The sequence below is a fragment of the Pezoporus wallicus genome, unplaced genomic scaffold, assembly GCF_028554395.1.
Source record: "Pezoporus wallicus isolate ANWC-B61680 ecotype Strahan unplaced genomic scaffold, APGP_CSIRO_Pwel_v1 scaffold_6445, whole genome shotgun sequence".
NCBI lineage: Eukaryota > Metazoa > Chordata > Aves > Psittaciformes > Psittacidae > Pezoporus > Pezoporus wallicus.
Window position 1 is genome coordinate 4,873,134 of NW_026641753.1, and position 26,839 is coordinate 4,899,972.

At 35.5% G+C, this 26,839-nt stretch overlaps 1 long non-coding RNA gene across 2 annotated transcripts in view; it reads right to left on the reverse strand.

Moving 5' to 3' along the window:
• Window positions 1–26,839, reverse strand: part of LOC130607767 (uncharacterized) — a 137,841-nt gene that overhangs the window by 95,266 nt on the left and 15,736 nt on the right. For both annotated transcript variants that reach the window (XR_008974333.1, XR_008974334.1), the window contains exon 2: window positions 5,668–5,732. This is a non-coding gene — a long non-coding RNA (uncharacterized LOC130607767). The remainder of the gene's footprint in view (window positions 1–5,667; window positions 5,733–26,839) is intronic.

Below are 26,839 nucleotides of genomic sequence, written 5' to 3' on the forward strand. Positions count from 1 at the left end.
CTTTTATAAAGAATAGCCCTATCAGAAATATGTACTAAGAATGACTATTTAATGCTGGTATTATTTACAAGTAAGCTACACCATACACTCGTACATCTCACCCTCCTTGACGTTATTATGTGATAGCTGACCACAGCCAGTCACATTCTCCCGTAATAGCTTTAGAGAACATCATGGTGCATAATATGTGAACCTATAGAGACAAAACTTAATAAAAGATAAAAAAAGAAAAATCAGAATACATTTTATTTAGCCTGTAACATGACAGATGTTTACTATGTAGACAGAGTAAACATTAAGGAGAGATTATGTGTAAATTTTCACATAGTAAGCAGTCATTCTCTCACTTTTCTATTAACTCAGCTTGAATAAGGAGAATTACCCTGCAACAAGAAAAATAAACTAGGAAATGGAGGTTCATCACATACGTGTGCTCCTGCTCAACACTTTGCTAACTGAACAGACTGCAGCTGCGTTAACACTGGCACAATAAAAGATATTATATGGTACCATATGTGAAAAGAGACATGACAGTAAGATCTGAAATAAGCATAAATGAATATAAACAGTATCGGAACTATAAAGTTAAATATTGCAGCCTTTCTTGATAGTTTCTACACTTCCTTTTGTCAGGTCTTAGATAACCAGACACTGGATGCATCTTTCTCATTCCTGTTCAGAACAGAAAATTTACATTTATAGCTCTGTGGATTATATTGCTCAAAAGATGTTTTCCTTCAGAAGAACTTAAGTCCCTCATTTACCCTGGGCCGAGATTTGCAAAGGGAATGGAAAGTGCAAATGTTTTTTTTGAGTGTTCCTTCTCTTTTCAGCAATAACATGCCACATGAGAGACCAGAACTGCAGGTGACAATTGCACAAAGTAAACAAGAGACTCATAATAAATTAAACTAGCTGTCATGTACTTCAACATATATGTTGAATTGCTTCCAGAAGTGACAACTGCTATTTGGAGTACCTTCACTGTGCTGAACTGTTCAATAGGAATTAGCAATATCTGTTCAGGACTAATGCTGAAAATACCTTCAGGAAAACTAATTTCAGGCTGGTACCCACCTTCATTCTGAGCATCACACAAAAATTGTCTGCATTTCTTATCCTACCATAAATTTCTAATTAAACTGGAAAGATATCCCTAAAGAAGCACCAGCATTTTATAGTTTTACAGTGTGAAATTACAGTAGTCTTTCATATGCTACATTTCAAAAGCACAACTTTTGTAAGCAAAGCACAGACCTTAATCCCAGGCTGTGTTCTAAGCAAGAGTTGTCTCAAACAGAGAGAAATGAAAGCAAATAAAGGAAAATCAACTAAAACATCCAGGTATCATGCATTCCTAGGCATCAATACTCCCTTATCTGCTACTACACTTGTAAAGAGGAGAAGGAATAATGGTATGATCATGAATGCAAGCACTTAATTTACAGTTTTATGGCTAGCAGAAAAGCTTCACTGAAATTACAGGCTAGTAACAGAATGACTGTACAGAGCAGACAGACTCTGAAATTCTATGTATTTAGTTTTCACACTCTTTTTCAAGGGGTATTGATTGCATTTTAAAAAAAAAAAACCAAGATCTGGATTCTCACAGTAGAGACCCTGCTTCTGCTCCCAAATCTATCTTAGATGAGATACTGCACTGAGTCACCGTTTTGGAGAAGGAAACTGCTTTCTAAATCAGGATAGTGTAAATATTGCTTATAAACAAACATGTCTTTAGAAAAAAAAAAATCTTTGATATTAGGCAATATATGCAGAGAACCAGGATTTTACTCCAGGGAGATTTTCTGAGGTAGTGATTACCAGCATGAGGATTATGCAATTTAGCTGTCCTTCCTTAGCTCCCTTTCAAGAGTTATACAGACCTTCCCAATATTTTTATTCTACTCACACAGAGTTTAGAATGCTGATTTTTAGGTTACTTAACTGTCCGCTTCCTCATACTTAAAGGAGCAACAGAAAAACACCCAACCTTTTTCGTTTTTTTTTTCTTGCTTCTTGATAGTACTTCCTGGATTTCTCCCACAGAATTTTCTTTCAATTTTCATAACCATTCTTTGAATCTTACCTATTTCTAATATATATTTATGTCAAAAGATATAATTAAAACAAAAATCAGTGAGAGACACTTGAGATCAAAATAGCTGCTTAATGAAGACACCAAAACCCCCCTTAACATTTCAAAAAAATAAAAGCTCACAATACAGCATATAACCTTCTAAGGTTTCTGTTATCTTCATTCAGTCATTTATAAATGAAAGTGACACAAAAAATCTGTTATATTAGCTTTATTAACTCAGTTTTTAAAATTATTTTAAAGGTATACATGCAATAATAATCTTCAAATTAGAAAAAGTGAGCACTTCGAAAGACTGTTTCAAACAGTAATTCTGGTATTTAATCAAACCTTACACTGACATGTCACCAGTTTATCTTCTAATTAAAATAAGACAGTATCTTGATCAACAATCATAGGCAAAAACATCAATAAGGAGGGTCATTATGAGTTTAAATTTGTAACCTTTATAGTTTTTCATTTCTTCTTTATCTTCTTGTCCTGGGTTTAGCAGTAGCAGTCAATTTTTCTCCTTCTTGGTAGCTGGCGCAGTGTTGTGTTTTGACTTTCAGCCTGGGAACAGTGCTGATAATACCAATGTTTTAAGTTGTTGCTAAGTAACGTTTACCCTGACCAAGGACTTTGTGAGGCTCATGCTCCGCCAGGGAGAAGGGGAATCCAGGAGGAAGCAGAGACAGGACACCTGACCCAAGCTAGCCAAAGAGGTATTCCATACCACAGCACGTCATGCCCAGGAGGTAACTGGGAGTCACCCGGAAGGACAGGGGGTCTTCTAGGTCAGACTCATTTTTCGGTGGGTGGTACTGTATTCCCTTCCCTTGTTATTTTCTCTTATCATTGTTGTCGTTGGTGGTAGCGGTGGTGATTTGCGTTGTACATTGGTTGCTGGACTGTTCTTGTCTCACCCCGCGGTAGTTGCATTCTTTCAATTCTCCTCCCCATCCCTCTGGGATCGGGGAAGGGGAGAACCCCCAGGGGGCAGGGGGGCGGCGCGGGCCTTGACTGCTTCCAGTCCGGCACCACTCACTGGGAGTGAGTGAACGAGCTGTCTGGCTGGGTTTAAACCATGACACTTCTCTATGATAAAAGCAAACTAGCAGATTTTACAGTTTAACTGAAATATTAACATATTTTTTTCCTTTCCATGTAAACTATATTCCTACATACATAATACTGGAAATATCTCTTCAAAATTTTACAGATAAGAAAATTACCTATTTACTAAATTTATCCTTAAAAGAACACCCCAGGACAAAAAAAAAAAACAACTGTCTGTTTGCATGCTTCCCATGCTGTAACCTTTTCTTATAGGAAACTAAATGGGAAGATGCCCTTCTATTACTAACTACAGTATTCAGACTGGACTAGACACAGACCACAGTAAGATAATTGTGAACCACGTATTAGGAGATTCACACTACCTGTTTTTCTCTGCAGATCTGCTCCTGACAAAAATGTTCAATCTGATATATATAGCTAATATAGTAGTTGAAGATGCTGTAGAATCCCTTTCATAAAGTTCAACTATCAATTAAGGTAGAATTTTTTCCCCCACTCTATTTTAGCAAAAGATCATGCTTATCAGTCAGACAAACCACATTTAGGAATGGCCCGTTTACTGTCAATTCTTTTTAAGCTAACATTTATACTTCATAAATCTCTTTCCTCCATTTTTACTAATTATCCTTATTGTATTATGATAGATAATAGGAGGGAATTATTTTTTTATCAGAACAGTTTTTCACATTTTGCTTTTTGTTCCCTATGTCTAGCAGTTTGTATTGTGTTTTAGGAACAACAATTTTTCACCAAATGGTGAAGCCATGGCAGAGCACTTATTCCTACAGCTGTACACATTCGTTTTAGAATTAGGAGAAAATAATTTAAATTCAGTGAAAACACTGACATTTTTCTTGGAGCATTCTGCTTTAATCCTATTTGTATGTTCATAAGAAGCCAGTTTCTGCTTAACTACAAGATGAGAAGCATACATGATCTCCTAAGGGGCTCCTTCTGCATTCACTCACAGAAAAACTCTCTAATGGGAAAGAAAAAACATTATAATGGATTTAAAATGCTCAAAATGGAAAAGCAACAAATGTGCATGTAATGCTTAATGAAACAGCATAGTCTATGAAAATTTTAGACAATATGTCCTTGCTCACACCTGAACTGTAAAAAAAACTGTATTTGAGAAGAATCCAGGAGTAGTGCAAATTCTGGTAGCATTTCTTAACACACTGAGGAACCTGGGGATTGGAAAGCTCAAATATGAGACCAAGGAAGAAATTTTCTGAGAATGCTCTTGCCATTAAGAGAAGCTCTATACTCTTATGCATAAACACATCTTAACACAAGTACCCCCTAAACCCTCAATAAATTTATATTCATTATTTGCTTATTAGTGAGAATGTAGTCAATACTGATTCATTTGGAAACTACTAGATTGTAAAAATCAAGATGTCCTCACCCATTTTTAAGAGGGAGTACTGTTTGGTATGTTAAAGGAAGGATCACGAAATTACGTGGAGGTCTTTTCTCACTGTGGATGTGGCTCATTAACATTAATGAGAAAACCCCTTCCACAGTGATGGGAGAAATAAAGATACCCCATATGCAACTAGACATACATGGCTCAGAGGAAAAATGAATAAAAATTAACTAACCAAACAGAAGCTTGTTGCTTCAGTTAGGGTCAGTGATAGTTACATGAAATAGTAATTATTTACTTCCCAAAATATTTTAGAGCTGGTAAAACATCTATAGAAGCACTAAGGTACAGTTCCTTGCTATTTCATTTAAATTTTGCTTTAACAAAATGTTCAGACACGCAGGTTTTAAAACCTCTAGCAACGAAGCTGAAATTTGGAAGTCACATTGCTTTCTATAGGGGTGTCTGACACAGGCCATGAAGAAGCAAAATCTGAAGGTCAAGAATGAAGCCATAATAATAGTGAGCTAAAAGCTAGAGGTACACTATTTCCACTTGAATTTTGAGTCAGAAAGGTCCCATTGCTATCATTTCTGTGATTACCCATGTTTTGGTCTGGCAATTTAAAGCTAACATGATAGGTTGATGACTGGGTATTTTTCCTTCATTTCATCTGGTTCCCTTACTGTCTGTTGTGTTTGATTTCTCTCCTTCCCTTGTCATTCACCTTTGGTTTTTCCCTGTGTTCATATTTATTCACTACAGAGCACTTCACTAGATATTAATCCACTCACTGCTTCTCCAACACATACCCATGATCTTAAAAACAGAAGAGCATTCATGTTACAATAGAAAAGCTGATCATAGGTACCTGAATTAATTCAGATAGGTAATACTTTGTCAGCAACTGTGGATTTGAACTTGCTGAAAAAAACATCAAAATGAACATACTGCAAAAAACACTTATCTTCAGTGCCTGATTTTCCTAACACATCAAATGTTGCCACACTGCTGATCTAATTAAAAATTACATTTGAATTTACATATCTAGAACTGTATACTCAGAAAAAAAATAGCTGTTTCACTTTAGGTTGTTGTGTGTGTAGATATGGTGACTTCTGCACCCCATTTTTCTTACCTATGTCATTTACTCAGCAAGAAACTACAGAAAAGTTGAATCCTCTATGCTCTTCTTACCTTTGCCTGGGTATAAAAGGCACAGATGATAAGTGCAGCTCTACTACAATCTGTAGTTCAAGAAAAGGAAAGAAACAAAAAAAACCCTACCGCCAACCTGTTAGATGTACTATAGCTTTCACATTCACTAAACAGCCATTGTTGATTAAAAAAAAAAATTAAAAAGAAAAAAAAATAAAAATCCATGGAAAGACTTTTGCAAACTTCCAAAGAAGTATCACTTCAGCAAACACTCCTTTAAATATAGTTATGTATACATTAAACAAATTATGTACTGACACATTTTTTGATTCAATGTTCCTCTGAAGAAAAGACTGTCTGTAAAACAATTTGTGCTATCAGATACAGTATTTAACATCATTTCATCAAGAAAAGCTGGACCTCCAGGAGTAAGCTTCCTAGATTATACCACAGAAATTACATCGGACTTCTTTTAGAATTTGATTAGGTAAAGAGATAAATCATAATCAGTGCTTGTTATCGCTGCAGTCTATTTTTATTAACCCAACATGAGCAGTAAGCCAGATATCTGAATTTAAATGCAGTTATTTTTAATCTAATGAAAATACTGTCTTTTAAAGCATCATGACTCAACACAGCAGTTTTTCTATTTCTTTCTGGTTTAGACTGAAGTCATTACTTCTCAGAGAACAGATTCTTGTAACAATGCTTTATTCTGCACAGTACTCAAGATGATGATCATCATCTGTACAACATTTATTATTGCTCTTCAGCAAATATAAATCACAGACTGGATTTCTGAATCCAGATGTTTAGTCTTACTCTTTAGTCTTACAATGGCTTAAATCCCAGTCATTCCAGTTCAATGTAGTAAAGTTGTTGCCTATTACGTATTACATCAGGCAACCAAGATTTGTTATAGACCGATCTCCTCCTTACACACTAATAAGAATGAGTAAAATAGTAAGACCTCCAACTCATTCAGCTGTTAAAATGAACCAGAACTGGAATACTGGGATTTGCTGAAAGTTTGTTTTTTCTACAGAGTTAAAAACTGTTAAAACCAAGAAAAATCATACCTATTAAAATATAAAGAATTACCTAGCTAATGAAAGTTTAATTAAGCATACACTCTTGACACAATATTTTAATGTTCTACATTGTTTATCCCAGTGTAAAGAGACTTAATTTTAATAAATTGATAGAAATTTCTCTTGTCGTGAGTTCTGCTAGTCCTTAATTGGAAATCATTTATTATATTTACCACAAGCTGCAGTTATGAAGGGGAAAACCACCAAGTAGCTCACTAATCATAATACTTAAGTAAACACTGGAGCACAGAATTGCGTGGTTTTTTGGTTCAGTTCTTTACGAAGTACCACTTTTATATTAATTCCTTCTTTAAAATAAAAGCTTTTGGAATCAGATAATAATACATGACTGGTGGTTCCTACCATGGTCACTGGGCCACTGCCTCACCTCTCCACCCACAACACTTAATATTTAAACTATAAACATGAGAGAGAAAAAAAAGACATTTTCAAATGTCAAAATGATGTTAAATGTCAAAATGTTCAAATTAACAAATCAGAGAAGATCAAGAGAGAAGGGTAAAGATCAAACAGACAATCCTACAATTGCCAGGTCTCGCTTACATAAGCAGAATATTGTCCATATGCTTGCTACAAGCAAACTCTTCAAGAAGAAAAAAACCCACTGTCTGTGCTGTCTCATTTCCTTAGATGGGAGTATGAAGATGAGCATATTGCTCCTGCTTTATTTTATACATTTTACCGAGGAAACAAAATGTCAGATTCAAATTCAAAATCTGTAAGCAAATGCTCTGGATTGCCCAGATGATGCACAAAGTTTACAAAAGGTCTTTCTCAGCTTTACTTGGCTGTGCCTGTTTCATCAGACTAGATACAGAATAGCAAGTCTGTTGGCGCTAAGGACTTGATGTCCACAGCGCACATAATTTGTGGCTTTTACTCTGGAATACTTCTGTGATATCCCAGTTGAGGCAGACATTTTATTTCCATTTGATTGCAATAATCAGTTCATCCTGTTTACTGAATGTTGGAGCATATCAGCTATGTCCCTGGATCATATCTTTAGTTTCATCGTAAAGAACGCAGTTAAGCACAGGATATAGGGATGATTGAGATATTCACTGCCAAAACACATTTCTAATCCAGACTGAAGTGCACATATAGGGACTGTAAGCAGTAAATGTGGATGTATGTATAAAGAAATGGAGAAAATGACCTGTGGGTTTTAATTTGTGGATTTCTATTTACTTTGGACTCACTCCAGTCTGGCTCCCATTAGCAGCTGCAGTACATTACAAGATCCTTAGATACTTTTTCCCAGTCTAGTTTCAGGCAAGAGAATTAAAATACTTTTTTTCCTGAGACTACTCCATGGTGGAGGTCAAAGCATGGTATATGCCAACACTCTAAAAGATTGCTTTGAAAGGCCAATCCTCTGAACTAAAATACTAGGTAGATGTGGCCTCACATCATCTGTACTTATAACACCTGGCAGTAGCAATCAAATTGTAGTTTCAATATATATTTTTGCATAGAAGAAAAAGCTGTAATTATTATGACAAACTTTGCAAAGGTCTAAAACAATGATAAAATCCCACAAATTTATAGAACAGCAAACCTACTTGATACAATGTTCTCAATCCCTTCAAAAGGTTTGATTCAAGGATTCTGATACTGGAGGTACATGCAGAAATCAGTTTCGGTTTTCATGTCACTTTGAAACTTCAGTTCTCCTTGTGTTTTTTTTTGTTTGTTGGTTTTTTTTTGGAGATTTTTGTGCGTTTTCCCCAAATACACAAATAAAAACTACTGCAGCCATGCAGCTTTCTCAGAGTGATACATCCAAAAAAATAATTCCAAAAGCTTCTTTTTTGCTCATCTTAAGTTGAAAGCAATTTGGATCATATATGCATACACTAATAATATACCTAAAGTGCAGTATTTTGCCGGTCCTTGGGATTTCAATTTATTTGTTATCCTAACATAACATACTAGTTTTGTTTCACATGAAAAATCCTACTGAATAACAACAATGATAAAAATCACCAGTGGCACTATCTGGGTAGTTAGTGCTATTTTTAGTTTGAAAGCAACAGCTTTTGGTAACTTATTTGAATAATTTCAAAGGCAAGACAGTTCTAATGTTGAGTGCGTGTCTCAGTTCAGCCCATGAATGTGAACTCTTCATGGCCCTGCCTAGCCCTCAAAGGGTGAAAAGAAAGTTCACATTCAATTCTGCAAAGAGATGAACCAGCAGTCAGCTTATGTTAAGATGGGAAGCAACATCCAAAAGAGATTCACTGTTCAAGGCACACTTGTTAAGTTCACCCCATTCATAAACTTGCATTATTTCATACCTGTCCCTTAATTACCTAAAAATGATCAGTTTGGTACATACCAATTATAAATACTAATAATATCTGTAAGCTCAGACACATAAAAAGATACCTGGAGTAGAATATGTATACTGCATAGAAAACCAGTTTTCTTCATTGTTCACACTTAGTCTATGCCACAAAACATGGGTCACTGAACAAGCCGTAAGTTATTTGAAATTCCAAAATGCAATTCCAACTGGAGAGAACTACAGCTAACATAGTTCTTGTATTGATTAACCGCTATGGTAATTATATGAAATTCTGTATATTTTAATTCAGCAGTACTCCATTTCATATATTTTCCAGATGCATTTTTCTTACTTATGAATGTTAAGTGCACGGACACAATATCTTGGCAATGTTTTCACACAAGTCTCGAGAAAGGCATTAACTACTGAGATTTAATAAACATTATTTATGTCAAGTCCCTTTGAGAATTACTCTGTCTGAATTAAAAACTTTGAGTATTACTAGAGTGTCTTATATTGTCTTGTTACAGTACATTTTGCTGAAATTCAAAAAAATGACTGGACAATACTTGCTTCTTGTGTGCTTCATTATTTCATGGCTCTAATCCATTCTCAATTTAAATTAGAGTATATATTGTATTTTTCTCATAATACATTTTCTTCAGGATTACAGCCAAAGTTACACATTTTAGCATGAAGTACTTGTCTTGCACACAGACTGGATCCAGCATACAGGCATTAAAGCACAGGTCTGAGAAGATCGAGTCAGATATAAGAAAAAGAACTGAAACCCAAGATACAGTAACGAAGTACTTTAGATAAATTAACATAAAGTTGTTTACAGGAAAAGGCAGGAAAGTAGGAGAACCAGTCTTCCTGTTCAGTTCATTTATTTGCTTTTAATTATTACACTTCTGTTTTGAGCATCTTTTAAGCAGAGACATCTCTTTGTAACTTTACTTACTAGTTTCTATGGCAAGATACAGTATAGAGCAAATCTGGTTTGTGAACACATAAATTTAGCATAGGAAGCACACAAAGAAGCAGTATCTTCACATGAATTTAAAGCAAAACTTTGGTTATTTGTTTTCTTAGCATTTAAATGTGAGAGATGTAAGAACTTAATCTTTGCTTTAAAGGAAAATATTCAACAAATGACTATCTGTGGAGCTGGCTGAGCCCTTTGTAGACTGGGTCAAGCTAACCTTGAAATAGTGATTAGGTAAAATTAATAATGTATTTGCTCTTGTAATCCTAGTTTTCCATACTTTAATGTAAGAAAGGCCATCTTCAATGTTTTTATAGACTCACCAAGAACACGTATTAGCACAGCAGTATGTCTGGTTGCAGCAGAAATACAATTATGTAAATGAGATATGCGTTCCCTGAAGACTGCTAATAGAATGATTGACCTATATACCATTTAATTTGTTCTCATGTGTTCTCTTTATTGTCTTCCAGCTGCACCAGAAATTAAAACCTGTTAAACTGCGTCGCTCCCCAATTATATATCAAAGGTGCTTGTGTCACTTCATGTCAAATGCAATTAATAGTTTGCATGCTCCTTATCACCAGCAGTACATCGAGTTCTGGCTGGATTTTGGGGGTTTTTATTTATTTGTTTTAAAAAACAACAACTAGTGCCTCAATAGACCCTGTATACAAAATACTTTGGAAACAATCCCAATTTATAGTTGCTGCTGTAATATTCTAATAAAACTGTGTTTAGAAATATGCCAAGAAACAGGTAATAAGCAGGAAAAGAAGTAGGAAAGCTGTTGGTAACTAATTTCACAAACTGAGCTGAAAGCTGGACAATTGTTTCCATTTCAGAACGATTTCGATAAACATTTTCCATCAATGCTCTGGGGGTACTATAACACCATCTATTCAGCACATTGTCCTGAATCAAACCCCAAGTAAGGTATGAAAAAGTTTTCAGCAGCTGCCAGTGGGCCATTGCTTAAGCTCTCAATATTTGTAAACAAATCCTGTTTTTACTTTGATGAACTGCAGCTCATGGGAAGGACTCACTCTGGAGAACTTTGTGCAAAACTGTCTCCCGTGGGATGCACCCCATGCTGTAGCAGGGGAAGAGTTTGAGGATTCCTCCCCTGAGAAGAAAGAAGTGGCAGAAACAGCATGTGATGAACTGACTTCAACCCCCATTCCCCATCCTCAAGTGCCACTGGGCAGAGGAAGTAGAGAAAAATCAGGAGTAAAGTTGACCTCAGGAAGAAGGAAGGGCCTGGGAAGGTGTTGACAATTCCTTTTTTAGTTCTCGTTATACTACACTGACTTGACTGGTAAGAAATTAAACTAATTTCCACAAGTTGAGTCTGTTTTCCCTGTGACAGAATTGCTGAGTGATCTCCCTGTCTTTATGGCCCCACGAGCCTTTCATTCTTTTTTCTCTCCCCTGCCCAGCTGATTCAAGGAGTTATGGAGTGGCTTTGGTGGGTGCCTAGCAACCAGCCAGGGTCAATCCTCTGCAAAGCAATACAATGACAACATTCAAGTTAGATAACTGCAGAAGTTTTCCAAGAACATCTATGTGTTGGATTTTTTTTCCAAGCTGTATTTTTAATGCAACTCAAGAGTCTTCTCTCTGCATCAGGCAATATAATAAACACAGCAGAGCCTCTGGAGCCTACAGTGAAACTCAGTGTGCATGCAATAGGAAATGGAAGCGTTTCACCTTGATTGAGCTATGTTTTACTGACGGTAGTCTTTAACAGAGTATGACAAGTTTCTCCCCAATTCCAAGTACTTCGATTCATGTTCCAAAGCTGCTGTGTTAGGTGAGATTTGTGATCTCTCACTGAAGCTTATTAAAAGTCTTAGCTGAGGTTTCTTTTTTTTTTTAATTTACTTTAATCACATTATTCTCTTCCTAATTATGTTTAGAAGATAGTAAAGAAGGCTTTGGCAGTCAGAATAGGGCTGGTGCAGACAAGCTAACACATTTCATGATCTCAGAAGAGTCGAGCCAGATGCAGCTTTTCAACAAAACACGTATTTTTGGGGTGCTCTTTATAGTTTCCACATTCATATTTGGACTAAAAGCTTGTGCTCTACTATAAGCTATGACACTGATTGTTGCATCTTACACATCTCACTTTTCATTGCCATTTGTTTACAGTTTAAATCATCTGCTTGGATTCCTTCACAGTTGTCTACTATCAGGAAAAGAGGAAAACAGAAATACATCCAAGGAGAAAATACCAAGTTTCCTTCTGCATCTCCATTATCCAGTCAGCTTCCTTTAATTTATTTTCCATAAGGTAAATTGGAAAGGTCTCCAGTTTCAGATGCAAGGACAGACATTCCTTCAATCCAAATTTTACATTTAAATGCAGAAATTTTAAATTTTGGTTCAAACTGCATATGATAACCAAGACATACTTGTTCGACAAGGTCTCTTCCTATTCAGCCTGTGCTGTGATCTGTCCCAGTTATTTAATGGATTCTAAAGAGTCAACAGACACTGATTTAGTTTGTAAACATTCTTCAACACCTGCATATCCCACTGGCCTGCCTGTATGTTGCGCCTTCAGGGAAAAAGAAGTAATTTCAGAAGTGAATCACATTTGACATTGCAAAAGAAACTTGAGCAGTCTGAAAACTATGTCACAACTATAAGGTAAATGAAACACCATGCATTAAGCAAACTCTTTCATGTGTCTTCAGTATGTGTAGCAGAGGACCTGTTGTGAAGCAGTATTTTTAATTAATTTGAAATTCTACTTTATCCTATCTGATAGTACTTTTTTACCTGTGTACTTACTAGAACAAAACAGTGAAAGTTAAAACAGGACATAGGTGATCCAGAGGTATATTTCCTCTTATTCTGCAATATTATATTAAATGCAGCAGGTCTACAAAAAAAATTAGAAGTACGCAAAAATAGATGAATGAGATTTAACGTCAGAGGCTGGTGGCAGATACCCACATGGCTATCTTAAACTGCTAATTTTAGCTACTTCAGAAAGAATGTAGTGTCCTAACCTTGCAGCCTTGTCATTATAGAGATGAGCTACTCTACTGAGCACCTACATCCATTTACCTTCTAGAACAGGCTACTTTTTTCTCTCATCTGACACCCCCCCCCCCCCCCCACTGAATTACGACATTTCATACTCCAAGATGTACTGAAAAACATTCTTGATACAAACTCCAAGCTCATACTAAAATTTATTTGTACTGGAAGAGAAGCATTTCAGATACTGAAATTGCAAATGGAGATAAACAGAGGAGAATGTCTCATGCATCTGAAAGAAAAATTATTTGACAAGACAGGTTCATCAATTCTTCAATCTTACTCAAGAAAATTAATTTCTTTTCTGTTTGTCAGACATTCACATTTCTCTATCTGGCAAAAATGTAGTTTTCAAATATTGGCAGTTAAGCTGTTCGGGCTTTTCTTCCACCCAAGAAAATAGCATTGTCAGAAATGCAGCTATTAACTTAAAAGTTGTCTCAGGCATCCTGGAAGAAAAACCATGCTCATATTAACATATTCTGAATAGGTCAGTGACATCTTACCGACATGCTGACGGAAGAAAACACTACAGGCAATTCTGCAAATAGCGATCTACACGTAGAGATTTGTAACAGAACTGTAAGAGCTGGTGTGAATAAAGTGTAAGTGGTAATTCATGTTTAAGCACCAGAAGAAAAAGGCAAAATAATAAGTTATAAGAACAGCTAGTAATAATAATGAAGGACACTCTTCTTAGGACACCACTTCCATGACATCAGTCTCAGAAATAACACTCAAGATGTTTCAGTGTCACAACCTCCATTCTGACAGCATCACCAGAATGGAAGGTGCAGGAGGATGTCAAAAAGGCCCCTCAACAGGAAAGTAGATGATAGATGAATCATTGAAACAGCTATTCAAAGGAGGAAAAAACAGACAGCATGTAGCAGCCTGCCCTAGGATTCACAGAGGGTGAAGTAAGCAAGTCTCACAGGTAAAGGACCACTCATCACAACTGATGACTCCAATGGGATATAAATGATCTGCCCAAACATTATTTTGTTGTTGCCAGCAAAAAGGAACTGAAAAGACACGGGCAGTGCTTGCCAGCTTGTGTCCCTTGTCCCCTGTCTTGTGAACAAATTGTCATTGCTAAACAAAGCATGTGCAGACACTGTCCTGGCACTTGGGGGTTTGTACATGTAAGTATAGAGGAGATAAAATCAACTTAACTGAAGATTTTGTATAAGATCACTTTTCCCTTTCATCAGATCTTGCATCCAATTTATTATAGTAATCTCCCTATAGAGAAGTTGAAAATATGGGCGGGGGTTTGCCGTATTTTCTCCCTTCCTAAGGACACTATAGCAATTGAGAGCTTTTAGTGGCAGCACTTGTAAAAAGTGAAACTTAGGCAAAATAGTGAAGTTCATTAACTGTGATGCCATAGTTTACCTACACAGCTAAGTGAATTGTCAGTATGTCATCCAGGCCATTCTTTGTTACAGTAGCTATTCTAAGATTCAATCCCACATGATGTATGCAAATTGTATTTAAAATTTTGAATATTCATTACAATCCCCACAATCTGTAGACAAAAATATATCCATAATAATTTACAAATTATTTAAAATAATTAGTATGTTGGAGTATTTTCATTCTGTGATTAATAATTTAACAGTTAAAGGGGTAAAATCTGTCAAATGCATTATTCATGGTAAATGCCTCACCCAGTGCAAGTACCAACCTCAAAGAACAGTCATGTTCTCTTCCTTCAGAAAAGTAACAGTGGATTAACAGCACCAGATCTCACAAGAGCCCATATTTAGCATCCTGTGGGAATCACGAAGTAATACATAGCTCAGTTTAAGCCACATAAGCCAGAGTTAAATCAACAGTAGCAGCTGTATCAATAAACCTGATTTTGATAACTTCAGTGTTAATACTCTACCAGTGTTAATGCTCTACCATTTCCACAAACATAATCATAGTCATATCTAACAAACCCACTTAACAGCAGGCATGGATAATGCTACACAAACCAACCCCCAAATAGTTGGCAAGATACAGACCAGCTTCCAAAGCTCACTTCTACAGAGGGATATGTGTGAAGCATTTTTTAGGTCTTTGGCAAGCAGTGGAAATTGTGATGACTTCACACCACAGAACTCCAGCTATTTTCAGAAACAAGCAACCTCTCTTTTTTCAAAGGTTCTTCCTGCTACAGAGATGTAGCAGAGATTTTGATTCATGACTTTTACATCAATGAACTTTTTATGACTTTTTTTTTTTCCCCTCTTCCAAATGATATTAAATATCAATATCTACTGATTAGATAAGAATACAGAAGTCTGGAATGCTGTGCTGTGGGTTCCAGATTTTTTTGTAACTGATCTTGACAAAAGTTGCAAATATCACCATTTATCAACTTAAAACTGTATTTCAAAATAGTATTATTAATGCATAAAATAACTTGTCAATGAAGATTAACAGAATACCATTAGAAGACATGGATTTTTCTAGCTTTATTAAATCAGCCTCCTAGAAGCAAATTGCATTAGAAGATCATCTCACTGAATATTTCTCTGTTGAAGATCTTTTATATTAGCTCAATATATTAAGGCTCCAGTACTATGCAAGATTTACTATCTTGATATCACAAATGGTACAGAGCACTCAAGCACTACTCTTTAATAAAGGCTTTGCTAAGAAATATCTTATTCATGGCTTAGAGAAGAAGAAAGATTATTACAACTTCTAAGATGCTAAATTCATTTTAGAAAAGAAACCAAAAAGAACAGGAAGCAGAACTGAAAAATATGGAAGACTTGTGCAGTATAGCACAAGCTACAAATAAATCACTACACCCCTGAAAGCAGAGAAGTTTCCCCTCACCTGGCTTCCAATCTAATCATTCGAATGAGTAAGATGCAGAAGGAAACAATGGCTTCTTCTGTCATCCTTACTATTTTCTGTTTCATAGTCTGGAACTAAAAGATGAAAATCTCATGTGATGAGATTTTCATGTCATGAAATATAAAAGCCAGTTAAGGTAGGAATCCTGATCTGAGTATCTGGAAGCAGTAAAGTTCAGCACTGTTCTCCAAAGCTCACTGTAAGTTCAGATTTTAAATCACTTGCACAAAATTTGCACCTGTATTTCTATTTTGAAGGAAAAAAAAAAAGGCTTACTCTTAGCTTGATAAATTCACTTACAGGGTAAAGTGAAAAGCTAAGAATAGAAGTTTCAAAGGAGCACTGGTAATAGCCACTTATAGCACTATAGCCAAAATAAAAACACTAAGAAGCAGAAATGCAGACTATTTTCTCAGGGATTAACCAATACTTAAGAGTTGGCATCTGTGACAAATTGGTTCTGGATTATTAGTCAGACTTCAAGCTACCGTTGAGGCATCAATCTCATTCCACAGCATCTGCTCATTCACTAACCTGTGCAGCTTTCTGTCAGATAGTCAATTTTTGTCCAAGAATTTGATAGATGTTAATGTGATTGTTTCAGCTACCATCCTTTTGTTCTAGTGAAGGTTCAAGCTTTACTTACTGAATCTTTCAAGACTGAAGCTTGACTGGATAATAAGACATGGTTTGAATTCACTTTCCCCTCTCTTCTGCTAAAGAATAGAATTCCCTGCTTAAGATATATTCAGTTACTTTGGATTTTTTGTCCCCAAGTTGTAACTTTTCCCTATGCCAAGCTGGAACATTCCAGTGTTCACAGATGTTGCTCCAGGATACAGAAGGAAAGCATCTTAACTTCATAATAGTAATACAGTGTCTGTATCACGATCAGAGGTAAGCTTTTACTAATCTCTCAAAATTAGTGATAAAAAGATTTTTCTTTATCTTACAATTTATAGAATGGTAGGTTCTAAACACCCAATATTAATCAGGGCAGACTAGGAAAACGATAAGCAAAGCACCCCTGTCAAGCAATTTACAATCAAGGGGATGGGGTAAGTGGAAACGGGAGATGAGGAGTGGCAGGCAGAAAAATACATCAAGAGAAACTCACTTGGGAAGGCAATTCTTGAAATATTGATGGATCTGTGTAGTTAAGAGTACTCTGGAGAGTCAGGCCATATTCTTGCACGTTTCCCTTTAGTAACAACTGAAAGGACTATTAAAAGCTAGTTGCACCCTTCATCTGATCCAGTATTACCATACCCATATTCTCTCTCCAAGCCTTTGAAAAACTCTTTGCCCATTAGCTAATTATGCATTATTTAATAAATTTAATTCCCTGTATGCAGTACCTGATGGTTAGATTGCTTGTTTGATTCTTATGCAACTCAAGGTGGATGCTAACCTGACTTGCTTATCCTAAAACTCTGGATAAAACCTTAGCAAGTATTTAACCAAAGCTATCCTTAAGTAGCTAGTATGAGAAAGTGTTCTTAAAGTTCCCATTAAACTATCTGATGTAATTGAATACCCATTACAAAATCTACAAATACCATGGCTGAACAAACTAATAATTTCTGTAATGACATTTCTTCATTTGGGTCTATAAAATTCAGTACCCCTAAAATTAAGACACTTGAGCCAACCTGAAACAAAAACAACCTAAAAGAGCTTCTGTATGGCAGTTGTAATTAAGTGCTTGCTAAGAAATGGGCCCAAGGACAGCTGGGCAAATTTTCTGTACAAACATCAGTCAATCCACAATTTGTCTTTTATCCCAAGAAGAGTCTAGAGATTCATAAATCATGTACTATCAAACAGCTGAAAATGACTGACCCCAAGATGAGACCAGGCATTAAAAACACCAAACCAAAACCCTAATCCCCCCACCCATGCTTAGTCACTAGTTAAAGCTTGTCTGCAGCTCTTGTGTTAAAAGAGCAGGATGGAGGCAACTGACCTCAGAAGCTGAGAATTAAAACTATCTATATGAAATGTAATCAACAATTGTAATCACTGCATGTGTATTTGGTGAAGGAGTGTAAGGCTTATGGATCCCACCTTTATCTTTCCTGGTCTGAAATAGGCCTGTAATGCAGGACACTGCCTGCTGACAGCTCTTCTGGATTTAGATTTATTAAATAGTGCATTACCTCAACGTAGACAGGTATAGTAAGTGGGATAATACAAGTTTTAGAAACTTTTAAAATTAAAATGGTATAGATTTTACATGCTTTTACTTAGTTTACCCTAACCATAACATTTTTCTTTTTAAACCACATTCTTCTATTTCCCATTCTTTTCCATTATAACCCGGTTAAATAATGTCTGTTTTAACTTTAACCAGTTATCATAACCAGTTGACAGCTATGCGATAGAATGACTAACCAAGTACTAATACCAATTTATATTTACTATCAACAATTTGATTTCCCATATAAGATGAAATGTATATACACACATGAGGTTGTTCAGTTGTACCCGACTCCCTTTTACAAATGCAGACCTTAATTTTAAATTAATATTCTAAATAGCAGTTAATTTTAGTGATCATATTCAGTTAGTGGAATCAAAATCTGTAATACATAGTGGACAAAAAAAAAAACCTCACCTAAAACAAAGATTAGATTTGAACAGTTGATAAATGGAATTGTACTCTAAAACCTAAGAATTTATCTTTCATTTTTAAGGAAACTGTAACATATAATTTTTTTTAGTTTTCAAATTATCTCAAACAGGGAAACAGTTCTGTGCCTCCTGTGGAAGCGTGTGGTGCAAAAGTGTAGTTTCAGAATAAAACTAGTATCTGTTTGGTGCTACGGTTTCCTCTATTTAGGATTGCTGCTATTACATATCTGTCAAACATAGGATGGACCACCAAAACCTAATTAGCTGTTTAAACTCATTTATGTGCCACATTTAATCTTGTGCTTGTCACATTTAAATTTGTTTAAACCTTAATAACATTCAAGATCATGCACTTGCATTAAAGGCAACATGTGTTTGAGTCGCTATGAATCGCTGATGTTAAAATATTCATTATGGCTCAGACAACTTTTTTCTTTATTTATCTAGGTAAGTCATTTATCTTTCCTATAAGATTTATGAGGTGCTTTTACTCAAACCAGTGAAAATCAAAATCTACTAATTTGGTTTCCATTTCTTATGTTGTTAATTCAGCCATATTCCTGATCACTAAGCCTCTATAATTTTAATATAGAACATGTATCAGGTTAAGCACTTCTTTTCAGCTGGATACAAATATTTCATTTTTATTTCACATAGTGCACATATAATAGCTTTATTGCATTCAAAGATTCTAAAACATCTGGAAAACAACTTAAAAGAGTTTATAAATATTTTGCTAAAGATCTGTAGGAGATATGGAGCTACTTTAGCTGTCAATATCAAGATGTAACCATATCTCGTGGTAAAGAGATGTTAAGAAATGCCTTCATTTAACCCATGCAGCTTTCAGTTGACATTGTGAAAAGCAGCAGCATATGTTCACTATTCTGAGATGTCCTACCAGTCCTTTTTAGGCTTTTGTAATTTAATAAACACAATTTATTAGGAAGCTATAGAAATTTATACCAAAAATAGAGCAGTGGTTACTATAGGAATATAATACTTGCATTGAAGTTTTATGCATAAAGAGGATGTAGGACTACATATAAAAGGGCAATTAAGGAATTAATTTTAAAGGGTCCTTAACGCTTTGGTTGAACAAAGCTGGCTACATGAAACAAGTACCAAGGGCCTTCACAGAGCTTTATGCCGGAAACTAATAATGAGCTGTGACAGGCCTAACTCAGTATTTGACACAGGTAAGAAAAAGCCGTGATAGGAGGCAGCGGTCCCGTGCAAAACCCTGATGAGTCCAACAATCAAACACTTCAGACCCTATCTGCTAACTCTTAGAATTTCCTTACTACTGCCTGTAGTCTGGGCAGGATCACCCATCAGGCCTGTTCTATTTACAAAATCTGTTTGCAATCCCACACGGTAAGGACTGCTACAGTAATTTAAAATCAAAATACTTAGTAGTTAAAAGACTACATTCTCTTAAGCTGTAGTTATGGTTTTTACATAGGGTCTGATCTGTACAGTCTGGATAAGCCTATACTGACTCAACAGTTGTCAATGTCCAGGAGCAAAATATAGACAATATATTTTTCTTTTATTAATAAAAAGGGGAAAAAATAACCCTTATCTTGGAAAGATTAACATTTTCAAGTGCAATAGTTTAAATATTTACCTTGTAATAACCTTGGACAATCATGCTAATAAAAGTAAATAGCGTTAATATACTGTAAAAAGGCTATTTGCTGTTTTCCTAGACAGCTCCAAAGTTTTCAAGCTCCAAAGAGTAAATGCCATTAGCACCTTATGAGAAACTGTGCAGACAGAAATAAATTCTAGGAAAATACTTTTGTTTATCCACAGGCCTTACACACCTTCTGCCATCTGTCCCATGGCTATATAAAAAGGGATCTTTTTCTCCTTTGCTGATTAGGTAATATTACTGTAAATCATTCTGGATGAGGATATTCACAGGAAGGAAGTCAATATTTACGTCCTACACAGGGGCACACATATAAATATTTGAGTACATGCATTGAGAAAGGATGGTGAAGAAGTAGTAGTGCTACACTAATTGAAATCAATTGGTAGAGATTTTTGCCCTAATGAAATTACTTCATGCATCCTATTTCAAAATCTTCAAGGAAAGAAAAATGACCTGAAATTCAAAAATAGGCATGGAATATCTATTCACAGGAAATGAGAGTTGCATGCAATAAGATTTCCTCAAATAAGCTATGAATACATATTCAAAATTAAAAATCAGAGAATATATCTATCTTGGCATGCTATTATTATTGATTTGTTTTTATTGATAGCAAGACCAAGTGTTTTCATGTTTAATAAATCTTCTTAAATAAGAAAGATAAGGCAACAGTCAAAATACTTTTTTTCCTCTTCAACTCTCTCTGACCTGCATGAGAATTTGCTACACAGTGTCACCATGAACCCTTTAAAATCCTAGACTAAGTTTTCCTGATACATCTGATAATGTGAATTTGAACAACAGAAAGTTAAATTCAATGTTATTGACATTCATGTTACGACAAAGCCCAATTGTTGCTTTAGATGCTACTAATCAGTCAGGGAGGAAGAAACTACTTTGGTTTTTTCCTTTCTTTTTCATTACATGCCTTGATTAAAGAGGTTGATTCTTATTTTATGTTTGGTATACAGAGAATAAATTCATAATTGGCCTTGTCAATACAATTCTTTGTAAGCAGCAAGTTGCAAATCCTTTTGTACTGCTCTACTGTCTAGACTAAGGTAGCCTGGTTATCACATTTTCATTTCAGGCTATCACATTTTCTAAGCTTATTCAGGTTATCACATTTTCTAAGCTGCTACCCCTCTGGCAGCTATCACTCTCCATCAGAATCATCAGCCTAAACCAGCACCTTATTATTTCTGTATCTTTAGACATTTGTCTTGTTGATACGGTTGCAAATGAATTTCTTCCTTGCAACATAAACCCAGTGTTGATTCATTCAATTTTATGGTGCCGTAATCAGCAGGAAACAGCTATCAGGTAGTCCCCATTTTACTTTAAACTAGATTGACTAGCTCAGCTCATGCCTCTCTTCACTAAATACAATGAAAACCTGAGGTGAACAGCTTTCCTAGCTTTGTGCCCCATTTAAATGCTTAGAGGTGGATAAGATGAAGGCTTTAAGTACAGTTTGAAATACAGTCTATATCAGATATATTGAGTCACTTCTCCAGTTTGCTTCTAAGATTGTTATAGAAACTGTTTAAAAGTCTAACTAAAATACAAAATAAAGGAATTTTAAAGTTTAGATTGTGTCACACGCTGTCAAGTTTCCTCCTTTCAGGAACAGGCTATTTAACCATCAAGACTTCTCATAAAAGTTTTTCTGAGCTTAAGTCCATTCACACATCTGTCTTCTGCCAGTTAAACTATTAAACTTGTATACTTAGTGTGAAAAGACATAATTCTGCTGTATTTAGAGCATGTGAACTCATACCCCCTGACGCTGAGCTGGATGCTTGGCCGGTTTCATCAACAGAAATATATTGGAGAACGCAACTACAGCGGTACCACATGCCTTGTGTTTATAGTTAATGTAGCTGCTCCAAGAAGAATATAGTTTTTCAACTCATAGGCAGGGCAAAGACTAAAAGGAAAAAGATGTGCTCCAGAAATAAAACAAACTGAAAAAATGAAGCCGGATCCTAAAAAACCAAGAGAGCAGATAGTCAAAATGAGACAAAGAAACAAATAAGAGTATATAATTTCTTTGGACCCAGAGTATAGCACTGTAAAAGTCCCCTCTCTTCAATCAAATAATTCAGACTTTTTGTGCACTCCCTCTATAAAACAGCTTGCTGCATTTCTGATGAATTATATATTCTTTCTGAAGTATTACTTGTAAATCAAGTAGCAGAAACCTAACAGTTGTGATGATCACATCATTTTGTCATCTATTCCTTTTTGAACAGATGAACTGGAAATGTTAACCCGTCTCCTAAAACATGCTACTGCAGTAAGGCAGGTTTGAAATATAAGATGCAATACGCATATGAGTTTATCTTATCTGCTCAGACCACCAGCATGATGATGCGCTGCATATGGAACAAAGAAAGAGCAGAGTAAATCTGCAGAGCAATGTTCTATTTCCACATTTCAGCTTCTAAAATTGTCACAAAATAGCATAAGCATTAGAATACACCATGCTTCTTAGACAATTCCATCATAATTTGTCATTCATTCTGAGATATTCATTTGTCTAGAAGCAATTAAAGCTTAATTGCTGCATAACCTGAATAATTTAGAAATGCAAATTAGGATAGCAGGCAAGCAAGTATGTGTTCATTAATTTCTTTGTTATCACCATCTGTTTAATTAAAAAAATGAGTTTTACTGAATGACAACTTGCTAACTATATAAACGTTTCTCTTAATTGAAAATGTCTTTTGCAATTGAGGTCAGCATCTGACAAAAATTGTTTGAGCTTTTGCAAAAACATTTTATCTAAACAAATTGTAGTATTTTTAAATTCACATTAAAAAAGCATTGCCAACATATGCAGTGCAGTTCAAGAAATGGCATCATCACTTCTTAATGCAAAGTAATAATTTTAAGAAGAAAAATCATTGCTTTGGAAAAGTGATGGGTATTGCAGTTGATTTGTCTTTTCTCATGATGAGTATATGCAATTTATCATCTGTATTATAGATGATTTTGAAAACATTTATAAAATGCATTCTCAAAATGAGTACCTCTGGCAAAAAAGAATCATCTTAAGGAAGGAATGCTTCAAAATATATGATGTGGTCTTTGTATTACAGAACCAATGTTGTTTATCACAGAGAATCTTTTTTATAAAGAAGCTACTTTTTTTACTTAAATATACAACTCTTCATTCCTGATGTATATCAGACTACATTTATTCATTCGGGGGGGGGGGGGGGGGATGAAAAATAATCTATTACATTAATGCACTTGGTCTTCCATTCAGTTTGTCTGTTTAGACCAGCTCAAAACTGCATACTTGAGAGATAGATCTATAAATACATAATTTACATACCTGCAAGCCCACTATGCTGCAACTAAGATTGAAGCTAATAGTACCATACTTTCTAGGAGATCAGTAGGCTAATTATTTAGGACTGAAACCCTGGAGCAGTGAAGGGCAATATTATCCCACTGTCCTACAAACTTGTGTGAACAACACAGGGTGAATAATTGACAATTAATTATACTACTTTGTTATCTTTTAATTTATACTTGGCTTCTACTTTCTCTTACTGCATTTAAGAGAAACTTTGTTATGGCCTCTGCAATAGCACAGGCATATTTAGAGAATGCAGCAAAAAGCCTTTCTCAAGTAAGGGCAGCAGTGGTTACAGCTGTAAGTGGTGATACAAAGCTTCAGTGACTTGCACTGGAAAAAATCCCCAAGAACATACTTTCTCTCATACTACTACTTGCCGTTTCCCCTTGTGTTAAGTTACTGGGGTAACTGTGAGCTATACATTGCCTTTTTAATATTCTGTTACTGCACTAGAAAAAAAACAAGAAACCTCTGCAAGGTCAGAGCTGTATCTCCCCCAAGGTAACTACTGACCAATCTTGCTGGGTAACAGCTTAAGAACACAAACTCAGGGCTAGACTGCAAGGCTCAGTCATGTGATTTGGCAATTCCCTTGTGTGTAGTCTCTCTATACTCAATTAAACCATCTTTAGTTTTTCTAAATGTTGTATAAACATCATCTGACATTTGCAGGCTCTTCCTAACATATGGAAACAAACATTATGATTCTCACTGAATGCTCCGGGTAACACACAAAGATTAAGCAACTTTTCCATAACTGAAGAATCCAATGGGAATGCAGATTGAGAACCCCAAACCTGTACTTGGGCTGTATCTGAGACACAAATTTTCTTGGTGACTCAGTTGCACACAGTTATCGTGGGCAGATCCATACTTTTAACAAACAAATTCCTTATGAACAAAAAAAAAAATTATCCTGGTAAATAAATGCAAGACATTTATATTTTCTCATGATTTGGATCCCTTCTAAAATATGAGTTTGTAAATCCTCACAAGTATGTTCTCATGGAATTACAATGAATCCACATGGAAGACTTAGTGGGCAACACAATACACACTTGTGCCGAAAAATACAGGAGGGTGAAAAATAGTAGAAAAAAGTAGCAAATCCATTGATTAAGAATTGGGGAAAATTCATAGTTTTCTCTAGTTCTATACAAGACTGGCCCTTAGTTTTCCAACTAGGTATCAGGTGCTAAGGGCCACACTCCACTTCCCCCTTCACAACAATATAGACAGGCAAGCAAGGAGGATGAAACACTTTGGCACTATAATTACATTATAAAAATTATTTCAAGAGAAACAGATAATGAAATATATGAAAGCATAGCTTAAAAATATAAACCAGGGGTGCTGGCTTGATTCTCAAACAGAAACTTCAAATTTGCAATTAAATATTAAAACTCAACAGCTATTATAAATCTGCTATACCACAGTATGCGACAGTACTAAAGCTGAATTAAGTAACCAATGACAGCATTGGTTATATGTTGTAATATCCCTTTGCAGAATAACATATTTTAAATCATCAGCATTTGTTTGTCCAGCATAAGTGAATGTTAGGTGGCACCATTTGAGGTTTTCATTCCTCGTTTTCATACCAGCCTGTACCAGGAATATATTCATGGGCCATGACACATCAGGTATCTCAGATTCCATGTAAGAGGCTATGTAAACAACACAGTTTCACCTTGAATAACTTCTACTGTCCCCCAGCCTTCACTTCCATGAAACATCTGTGGCAACATGCACAGTAAATACCTTTAAAAAAACCAAACCAAATCCCTGAACAAACTACAAAACCAAACCAAAAGGTACAAATTCTTACCTGCACTGGTTTTTCAAAGTGCATGCTACCAATGTTTAGAAGTCTCAATTTGTAAATACCATATCTATGTTTTTATGCAACAGTTTGGCTAGGTATTTTTTAATCCCTTCACTAGATGGCAATATTGGATTACTTTCCAGTATAAGTAACATTTAAATAAACAAGGCACAAAGCCAAGAAAACCACATCACTGCAGTGGGGAAAAAAAATTATATTAAAAATTAACTTCAGTATTTACATTATCTTGTATTTACAGAAATTCTCTAAGAACATCACTTCATTAGTCTTTGTATAGTGCGATTCTGCTCCCCTGCCCACAAAAATGATAGCAACACTACCTTTACTAGTTCCCATTGAACAGGAGTGTCAATTCCTATTGTCAATTCCTATTTATAGATACATGATAAAAGGAAACCAAAGTCTAAATGAAAAAATAACCCACTAAATACTATTATCCAAAATCATTAGCACAATTTTTTCGTGACTCCTCCTTATGTGGTGACATTGTTTGGGATCCTTACCATATGACCTTCCTTTTCCATGCAGCTGCCGAATTTTTCCCTACCCTCAACCATAAATGACAAGGAATTAATTCTCTTGACCCTCAGTTAAAAAAATGTGGTTGTTTCACTCTTTTTTGTACAGCAAGAAGTAAGTGAAGCAAGAAACATTAGATGAGGCAGAAGAATGATTTAAGAGTTAAGGGGAAGGAAAATGTATTTAGAGAAGTTGCATAAGAAAGCTACAGTGACAGGACCTGCTTCTGAGGTGTGTTCTAAACATTCACTGGACCAGGAAACTAAACTTCAGTCAAGCCTGCATGTTCAGGTCATTAGGTAAAAGATTTATTTTTACTTTTTCAGATTCACTGCTGTAGAAACTCAAAAGGAAAGACTGAAAGACTGATTTCAGATGACTGAACACCCACATGCTTCAGGCATATTTCTGGATGGTAGGAAATAAGGTATTTAGGTTTCCATTTTTGAGAGTTGGTAAGAACTAGTTCTAGTGTACACAACTAGCAGAGTCTAGAGAAATAGGTTTAATGCTGAAAGGTTATTAAGAACCAGTCCTGATGACAGCCTTATTTTCCTTATGCAGCTACTCTTCTCCACTGGAAAAAGCTTTTACGGACTGAAAGTCTGCAAAAATAATTCTATACTTACTGGACCACTGGCTATCAGAAAGATTTGATAATTCTCTCTTCTTAAAAAGGCATCTTATGTGATCCAGACAGAACTGACTGCTGGGTGTTCCAGCTGTAGCATTTGCTGTAATGAAATACCTAAGTTTTCACAGGGAGCAGAAACTTTCTCACAATTAGCAGACGCTTCTAAGAAACAGTAACCCAGGACACATACAT